Genomic DNA, 10,603 nt, shown 5'->3' with positions numbered 1-10,603 from the left:
TATGCTTACCTCAGTGGACTCATGTTGTACTTGGCCTTTTGTGCTTGACTTAATTCACTTAGCATGACTTCCTCCAGTTCTTCCCATCCGGTAATATGCTTCAGGTGTTCATCGCTGCATTGTAGGGACTCATAGGACTCCATTGTATATTTGTGCCACAGTTTTTTGATCCATTCATCTGTTGATGGAAATTTGGGTTGGTTCCAACTCCTTGCAATTGTGAACTGTGCCGCGATGAACATTGGAGCACAGATGTCTGGCCATGATTTGTTTCTTGCCTCTTCTGTGTATATGCACAGTAGGGGGAATGCTGGGTCATGTGGTAGCTCAATCTCCATCTGTTTTAGATATCGCCAAATTAATTTCCATCGTCGCTGTACATACCTAAATGTCCACCAGCAGAGGATGAGAGCTCCTATCTCCCCACAGCCTCTCCAACACTTGTTATTTTCTGATTTTTTGAATTGGGCTATCTTTGAGGGTGTTAGGTGGTATCTCACAGTTGTTTTAATTTGCATTTCTCTTATGGCTAAGGATCAGGAACACTTTCTCATATGTTTATTGGCCATTCAGAATTCTGCCCCTGTGAAACTTCTGTTCAGATCCTTTGCCCACCTCCTTAGTGGGCAGTTGGTTTTTTGTTATTGTAAGCTTGCAAAGTATTGTAGATTTTAGTAATAAGGCCTTTGATGTGTCATTGCTAAAGATGTTTTCCCAGGCTGTGGGCTCTCATTACTCTCTTGGTGAATTCTTTCGATGTACACAGGTGATTTATCTGTAGTGTATCCCACTTGTCAAATCTGTGACTCCTCTGTATTTGTATCCTTCCCTATTTCTGATAGCCTATCTATTCCCTGCCCCAAGTTTCTCAAGTTTGTCCCAATTCCCTCCTCAATGGCCCTAATAGTTTGGGGTTTTATCTCAAGGTCTGTGATCCACCTTGAGTTTATTCTTGTGTGCATGGAGTGAGGTAAGGGTCTCCCGTTGGGTGCATATATATACTTATTATGCTCACTGGTTCTGTCTCTTGTTATGGATTGTGCCTTGAGATCAATTTTGGAAGAGATTAAGATTGCTATCCCTGCTTTTTTTTTTTTTTTTGCATTGCCATTTGCTTGGTATATTTTCCTGCAGCATTTAATTCTCAACATTTTTTTGTCTGCAATCTTGAGATGTGTCTACTGTAGGTAGCAAAGCAATGGGTTATGTTTTCTGAGCCATTCTGTTAGCCTCTGCCTATTAATGCCTGAGTTCAGTCCATTGATATTCAGTGTTATTACATCCATCTGTGGACTCTGTGAAGTCATCTTCTACCTTTTGCGTTGGGTGTTTTCTTTCCTACCTGTCTTATCAGTTAGTGTTGTCTGTGTGTGATTAATTCTTGCCTTCTTTCCACTATTGAGCTATCTTGCGTGCTGTTTTCTCTTTGTTGCCCTCTGGGTGGAGTTGTCCTATGTGATGGTCTCTTATTTGCCATCCGTGAGTGCTGATCTTTTGCCCATGCAGGATTGGCAAGGATCTTTTTTAGGGCTGGGTTTCTTTTTATGTATTCTTTGAGTGTTCCCTTGTCTGAGAAGACTCTTACTTCTCCATCTATCTTAATAGATAATTTGGCCGGGTATAGTGTTCTTGGGCTTGCCTTATTTTCCTCCAATTTTTAGAATGTTACTCCATTCCCTCCTCTTCATCATGCCCACTGACAGGTCGGAACATATTCTTATTTGGGTACCTTTATAAGTGACTATTTTTTTTTCCATATCTGCTATTATGATTTTTCTCCTTTTCCTCATAGTTGGATAATTTAACTATTATGTATCTTGGGATTCAGTCTGGCTGGTGTTATTTCAGCCTCCTTAAAGCTTTCCTTAATTTCATTTATTAAGCTGGGGAAGTTTACCTCTAAGAATTTTCTCACTATTTTTGCTGTTTACTTATATGTTGTGTCTTGTTCCAGTAGTCCAATTATTCTTATATGTTCCTGTTCAATGCATCAGACCTGGTGCTCAGGTTTTCTTCAGCTTCTCTGATTGTCTATTTGACAGCTTTTCCCATTTTTGAGGTCTGCTTGTTTACCATCGAGGACACTGGTGCAATTCCCTGTCTCTTCAAGTCTGTTGGCATGTCTTTTTATTTGCTACTGGATTTTGTTATTTCATCCCTTAAGTCTTGTATTTCCCTTTGGTACATTGATTTTATCTCCCCTATTATTTCATCCTTTATCTATTTTGCTTCCCTCATATCCTGTATGACTCCAAGCATCATTCTGAAAATTTCTTTCTGTGGAAGGTCAATGTCTGCTTCTTCTATGCACATCATTAATTTCATGACTTCTTCTGGAATTGTCCTTTTTTCTTATGCTTTTTCTTTGAGGCTGTTGGGGTAAGTTGCTGTTAACCTGTTGTTTATGAGGAACCAGGCACCATCTTTCAGAGTCGAAAAGCATTGGTCTATCTCATGGGAAACTCGTAGGAGTGCTTCTATGAACTACCTGCAGGTAGTTTCACTGTGGGGTTAGGCTACTGCTGTATCTTCCTGTGGTTTCACTCTTACCCTAGCCGACCAATATTCCATTATTTGGAATGTGAGTTGGATAGTCCTCTCACAGGACACTGGTCAGGTGCTTGTGCGCCTACAAGGGTGGTGTTTCACTGGCTGATCTGTCAGTAAGCCGTAGTGGTGTGTCTCAGGGTGCTTGGAGTACCATATGTGGCGTGTGGTGTTTCCCTCTGCAACTGAAGTGCCATGGAGGCTGTGTGGGCATATCCTCCTTGGTGTAGAGGACCAGAGATGGCAGGAAGAATTACTCTGCTTGGAGAGATCACCATGGAGTTTGGGCAGATGTTCCTGCAGCAATGTGGAGTACCAATGATGGTGGGCAGGAGTTCCCTCAGTCACTTGTAGAGTCTTGGGGTGTAGGCGAGAGTTCCCCCAGCCATTGGAGTGGGAAATCGTCCAACGGCTTGGGGTATGGTGAAGGATGGGTGTGATTTCCCCAGATGCATGTTAAATCAATAAGTGTGGGTGGGCGCTCCACCAACTGGGCCATCAGAGTTGCCCTAGGTGGAGGGGAGTGGCCTGGAGGGCAGTAGCGGCTTCTGAAAGGAAAGAGAGGTTGAAGAGAAGAAAAACAGAGAAAGTAGAAAACAAAGACAAGAGCAAAAATTAAAAACGAACTAACACAGACACACATAAAAATGCAAAGACAAACAAAAATAAAAACCATCAAAAAAGGAAAACTGAATCTGCTTAGACTTGTGGGAAAGAGAGATGAGAAGGGGGAAAAAAAACAAATGAAGAAGAAAAAAGTAAAATAAAGAGATAGCTGAGCCCTGTGCTGTCCCGTGTGTAGCACTCTCTTGTAATGTGTGCAGCACTGGCACAGCGGGGCAGGCTGGAGCTCTCCCCACTGGGTAGGCAGAGTTTCCCTGGGCAGAGTGTAGGGAGCAGGAAACCAGAAGGAAATAGAGGGAGAGGAGAGAAGCAGAAAAGAAGAAAGAACAAAGAGGAAAAAGAGAGAGAATAAAGAAACAAAGAGTAAGAAGATGAAAAAATACAACTGTGCTCTCTAAGATTGACTGTGATGGGAAAGAGAGAAGAAAAAAATAAATAGGAGAGAGATAGCTGATCCCTGATTATCTGAGCATGGGGCCAGAGGGATTTAAACCCTGGCCCAAGATGGCAGATTGGTATTCCCTTTTAGTACAGGCAAGATCACCATAGAGGCCAGACTGAGGTTTCCTCAGCCACAGGGGGTGCTGTAGAGGGCTGTCACAGTTGCCTTGTGTGGTGTGCATCGCTCTTACAGAGGGCAGGCTGGAGTTCCCCCTGCTGTTTGGGTGGAGTTACCTGAGGCAGAGGGTAGTGGTCTGGAAATCAGCAGTGGTGTATGAAAGGAAAGGGAGGGAAAGGAGAAGAAAAAGATGAAAAAAGAAAGAAAAAGAAAAAAAACAAAACAAAACTGGGCCCATTGAGACTGACTGCAGTGGGAAAGATAGAAGGGAGAAAGAAGAAAAAGAGTAGTAATTACGGAGATAACTGAGGCTTGGTCACCTGACCGTGGGCCTGGAGGAGTTCCAACCCTGCCTCAAGGTAGTGGTATGGTGTGCCTGTTTACTGTAGGGTCCCTCAGATACTAGGCAGAATTAACCTAGAAGGCAAGATCATAGCAGAGACCAGGTGGCAGTCCCCACAGCGGTGTTGAGTGCTGGAGTTCACTGGCATACAGCACCTTGTGCTGAATGCAGCACTGCAGCAGGGGTAGATGTTTCCTCAGCTCTGTCTAGGGCCGCAGGACAGACAGGACCTCCCCAGCTGTGTGTAGAATCACTGAAAGCTGACAGTAGCTGCACTCCACCCCCACCCCCTGTTGTCCTAGCTTGTCCCAGGACTGCTAATGTCCCAATAGCTTAGAGGCTTTTTTGTTTGTTTTTTCCCCCTGACCAGCTGGAATTGAATTAAGTTATTCTGAAACTGAGGCTTGTTTCAAGGGGTCTTTGTTAAGTTGACAGCCTCTAGGCTCTGTAGCTAACTTCTGGCCTTCCTTAGCTCCAGCACGTTGCCTTATTATGCTAATGTATGCTAAAGGACTTGTTCTATCAGTTATTTTGGAGTTAAACAAAGAGCCTAGGATTTGCAGTTTTTATGGAGAAATATTTTTTTCCACTCTTTTTTATGGTGGACTTATGGGGTGCCCTGGTTTGGGCACTTTCATGCTGACCCCCAGAAGGGGAGAATCAGCTTATCAGAGAGGTTGTTTTCTTCTTGGACAACTGGAACTGAATTCGCCCCCTGGACTATGACTACCTGCTTAGTTTCTGCCACACCTTGACCTGACTCAGGTAAATGTTCTTACGTCTTTTTAATTGCTCCAAATCTATTACTGCCGCCGGCTGACCCAATCCCCAGGCTATGAGCTCAAGGCAACTAGCAGCATGGTTTGCTTTGTGAGTGGAAATTTTTAAAAAGTGGGGTTCAGGACAGCCCCTAGTACCCTGATTCTAATTTCAGGACTCCACCTCCCAGTCTCATTCACCTTACCTCCCAATTTTCTGGTCTGGCAGCAGAAGCTCTAACTAGATACCATCTTCTTCTGTCTCCCCAAAGATTTTGTTTTTCAAACAGAGAGCCATACTTGAGAAGATTAAAACTACCTACCCCACTGTTATCAACAGCCAACACATTTCTTAGTAAATTTTGACTTTTTCTCTTTTAATTTAATTCATCTATAAAATTTTTAATCCCAGTATTTTTTACATGGCAAAAAAGAAAACACTTCCTATTATACTTCAAATGTCTATTATAAAAGTCATTAACTAATGGACACCTATCATATGCTAATTCCATTTTTCTTTCCCTTTTTGACTAGTGAAGAAAGCAATCCGTCCAACTTTCTGTCTTTGCATCATTCTACCAGATGAAGAACTTTTACTATATCAAATAAATATAGATTAACATTGACCTTCACCATGGGGTACTTAAGAGATCTGAACAGCTCCAGCCTTATGAAGATGACACCTATGGAAACGGACAACCTGCCACCTGTTTGTACAGTATAATTGTAAGATAATATATTGTTCTGAAATCCTACCTTTCACCACCATTGTCGATTCTGAATATTTGTTGTCGTCAGCAGTGGAAATGCATCTGTGAAGTCATTCTCGTTCTTCCATTTGTCTTGTCAGTAATGGATTTGTGAGAGGAAACTGGCTGGAATTCAGCAAAAGCAGTTTTTCCTCAGCTGCCAGGAGATCAAGCAGAAAGGGCAGGTGAGCAGTGGGTTCTCCCTGTCTCACATTTACTTTGTATCAAATGACGCTATATGCTACCCAAAGGCTGTATGTGAAATCATAAGGCAAAAACTTTATAAGATTTGATGTGCTTCTTGAAACATGGTTGAGACTTTGAGAATAGACAAGCAGAAAAAGGTATTTATATTAAAATGGGAGATACCTTGAGAAAAAGTCTTAAGGTATAAGAAAATAGAAAATGACCTGGGTACAAGGGTTAAGCTAACATGGGGGCTATACATTTATATGGAGAGGCAAATGAACCAAAATATATATTTTTAAAAGAAGAGTAAACTTGGGGAAATCACATTAACTGGTTTAAATGTATTATTAAGACTGTGTTTTGTTGAAAATGAGGGAGGGAGATTGATTAATGGAAAAAATATGGAGTCCATACATAGATACATACAATATGACTATTTGAATTTTGGGTAAGTTCAGAAGTAATTAAAAAATGTAATGACAATATTTTAATAAATGATGTTGAAACTTTTAGACATCCATAAACAAAAAATAAGCTTCAACCTAACATAAGCACCCTATAATGTGAAATAAATTATAGATCTATTTTTAAAAATATATAAATCTGTAAGACCTTTTTAAGAAAACAAATACAAATCTTTGGCATTTGGGATTATAGGAAGAGCTAATAAAAATGATAGCATTAAAAGTGAAAAACTTGACTTTGTCAAATTAAAACCTTTGCTCTGCCAAAGAGGCAGGCTAGAAGTAAGTATTTGTAAGTCACATATCTGGCAATGGACTTAATCAGAATATCTAAAGGAATTTCAAAAGTGAAAATAACAACTCAAACATCACACCCACACACCAAAAAATAGCAAAGGACTTGAAGAGACATTTCACCTAAGAGGATATAATGATAAGATACAAATACTTGAAAAGTTAAACAACATTAGTCACTAGGAAATGTAAATTAAAAACAATATGAGGTATAATTACAGACCTATTATAAATTCAAGGATTGCTAAAATAAATAATAATGCCAAATACTGGTGAGAATATCTATAGAGTTCATAGATTGCTGGTGGAAATGCCAAAGGATACCACCACATTGGAAGATAATGTTCAAGTTCTTATAAAGTTAAACATGCTATTAATATTCTAATTCAGCTATTCTTCTCTTAGTATTTAGACAATACCACTTTTTTCCCCTCAAACTATTATATTGGGAGTTAATACATATGTCATCATTCCATACATCAATCACACCAAGCAGTATCGTACAATTGCTACCACAATCAGTTTCAAAATATTCTCTTCCTTCTTGAACTCCTGGATATCAGCTCCCCTCTCCCCCACCCCACTGCAACCCCCAGGAACCCTTTTTATTTGTGCTGTCTTAATAGGTTCATCAATCCTGGGTTTCATATGCCAAAAAAACAGAAAAACGTTTAACAAAAATTCACGAAGGTTATCCCCAATGATAAAGTACATCTGAGATAAATCCCAATATGAGAAAACAAAAAACAAAACCACAGAAAATGTTGAAAACTAGATCATTCCCAATGTGCATCAGAGGGCTTATCAACTGACAAAGTTTTAACCATTCCAGTCAGGCACTTTGTTTTGATCTTCTATACTCATCTTTCTAGTGCACTCTATTTGATAACCAGTTTCTTCCTATCCCTCTATTATGGGTAGGGGAAACCCCCAGAGGCCTATTTCCTATTTAGATCTCACAGATGTATCTTGGGTTCCACTTTCTGCAAACCAGAATCTCCCAATTTAGGTCTGATACGACAATCCTTTGGTCACCGATGTTGGTGTGCTTCTTCCCTGTGGACTTCATTGTCATCTCCTTTAGATGGCTGCTGTTTGGAAACAAGCCTTTAAGCCCCCAGATGCTTTAGAAAATACCACTTCTTATGGTACATAGAACAGTGAAAACATATTCACACAAAATCCTGTGCCCAGATATTCTTATATTTGCACAAAAACCGTGCTCTGATTTGGATCAATGACAATCTTGAAGAAGGCCTAGGCTTAGGCCAATAACATTTAAAAATAAATATTGTCATTGAGTCAATTCTGACCCATTTTGTTCAGCCACAAACAAAACAAAAACAAACCAACCAAAAAGCACTGCTCTGTCCTGCCCCATCCTCACAATTAGTCTTCTGCTCGAGCCCATTTTGCAGGCCCGGTGACAGTCCATGTTCCTGAGAGCCTTCTGCTTTTGTGCTGCCTTTCCACGTTACCAAACATGATGACCTGTCCTGGTCTCTCCTGAAAGCATGGCCGAAGCATCTGAAAGGAAGTGCTGCCATCCTTGCCTCTAATGAGGACTCTGGATCTATTTCTTCCCAAATACATCAGTTTGTCCTTTAATGAATCCATGATACTTTCAATATTCTCCAGCATCGCTTCCCAGTTCAGACTAGACCGGAACATGTGCACAGGTATAGAAAGGAATGGGAGCTCACAACACACAGAATCCAGGAGTGGGAATGGTGTTGCCAGAAGGGTAGGGGAGAGGGAGAAAGGAAGAGAGAAAGGGGGAACTGATCACAATGATTGACTCATAACCATACACCCCTCCACAGGGGGAAAAACAACAAAAAACATGGGCGAAGGGTGACAGTGGTCGGTGTGAGAGATGAAAATAATAGCAATGTACAATCTATTGGGGGCTTATGAGGGTGGGGGGAAGGGAGGAGAGAAAAAAAAGAGCTGGTACCGAGGGCTCAATAGAAAGTAAATGTCTAGAAGTGAATGAGGGCAACATATATACAAACATGCCTGATTCAATTGATGTATGGATTGTGATAAGAGTTGTACAAGCCCCCAATAAAATGATTTAAAAAGAAAAAGAAATTAGCAAATCATCAACAAATAAAAAAAATATTTTCCAGCATCCCAATTCAAATGCATTGCTCCTTCTTCAGTCTTCCGTACTCAGTATCTAACTTCTGCATGCATATGGAGCAATTGAAAACGCCCTGGCTTTGGTCAAGCACACTTCAGTTATCAATGTAAAATCCTTGCTTTTGAATACTCTAAAGAGGTTGTGTGCAACAGATTTGCCTAATACAACTCGTCTTCTAATCTATTGACTATTGCTTCCATGAACATTGATGGAGGATCCAAATAAGACAAAATCCATGAGGACTTCAACTTATCCTCCAATTCATTATCATGGTCCTATTGTGAGGATTTTGGTCTTCTTTACATTGAGTTGTAACCCATCCTGAAGGCTGAATTCCTTAATCTTCATCTGCAAGTGCTTCAAGTTTTCCTCACTTTCAGCAAGCAAGGTTGACTCACCTGCGTATTGCAGGTTGTTAGTGAGCCTTTCCCTAAGCCTGATGCCACATTCTTCTTCATATAAGCCAGGCTTAAATTATTAAGCCTCAATAAAAATAATAATAATAAACTGCTTTCTGGAACATGTAGAGGCAAAATGGAAATAATTAAAGACTTTAATAAACTCAAATATGTAAATGAATCTGAGTGATATGATGGTCTCTCTTTACAGTTTGGAAACCACTGGATAGTTATTGTGGGGCTGGGGAGGGATTAAGCTGTTTGAGTATTTCACATAGTGTAATGGGATAAAATCCAATATTTGACCAAAGATTTAAATGTAAAATTGAAAATCCAAAAGTATTGGGGGTGCGGGGAGTACAGGAATTTTTTTATGTTGCAAACTAATTCCTAATTTTGATTAGAAATCCAAAAATCATAACAAATATATTTACTAAATAAACAAATATATTAGTAAATCCCCAATACTTTTGGATTTTCAATTTTACATTTAAATCTTTGGTCAAATATTGGATTTTATCCCATTACACTATGTGAAATACTCAAACAGCTTAATCCCTCCCCAGCCCCACAATAACTATCCAGTGGTTTCCAAACTATGTAAAGAGAGACCATCATATCACTCAGATTCATTTACATATTTGAGTTTATTAAATTCTTTAATTATTTCCATTTTGCCTCTACATGTTCCAGAAAATCATAAAACATAAAAAAGAACATGAACAAAATATGTACAGCTCAAATGAAATTCTGAAGAACTAATATAACTGATTATAAAAAGATGAACAAGAATCAAACAGAGTTGTTTTAAAAAAATCACTTTACAAGACTAAAAATGGTAAATAGTCTTTCAGTGATAGAAAAAAGCAAAAAACCTTACTACTATGAAAAGATGTTCCTAACTAATAATGGAAATTCAAATGAAACTTTGAGATTTGATTTTTTTTATCTATCAAAATGGTCAGGCTAAGGAAAATTGTGTTAATATACTCTTTTGGAGGAGTTATCAGGAAATAAGAACCCCCATATGGTGCTTTAAAAATGACCTATTGGGAGCAATTTGACTATAGTACCCAATATTAAAATAATTGTACTTTTGACAAATAGCTTCACATAAAAAAACAGTTTCCAGGTATTCCAGCACATATGTGTATACGTTTTCAGCATGTTTTACAATATTAAAAATGTACACATAGTCACAATGCCCGTCAACAGTGCCTCGCTCAATGAATTATGTTACATTCCTATATTGGAATATCATGCAGCTATGTCACAGAATGAGGTCATTCTCCATATGCTGATATGGAATGACTCCCTTGATAAATAATTAAGTAAAAAACAAAAAGCATAAAAGGGAACAGAACAGTCTGTAGAGAATGCTGTTTTCTATAAGTAAAAGTAGAGAAAGATCATTTATTTGCTTCTATATGCCTAAAGCAATGCAAAAATACGCTAGAAACATTACAAACAAAAGGCTCTCTATGTGACAGTGAGGGGTAATTTAATTTAAAAGCTGAGTTACATATGGCGGG

The sequence above is a fragment of the Echinops telfairi genome, unplaced genomic scaffold (genome assembly GCF_000313985.2).
Source record: "Echinops telfairi isolate 266 unplaced genomic scaffold, ASM31398v2 ScPeMD7_1713;HRSCAF=2227, whole genome shotgun sequence".
NCBI classification, from domain to species: domain Eukaryota; kingdom Metazoa; phylum Chordata; class Mammalia; order Afrosoricida; family Tenrecidae; genus Echinops; species Echinops telfairi.
Note: the sequence above shows the minus strand (reverse complement) of the source record.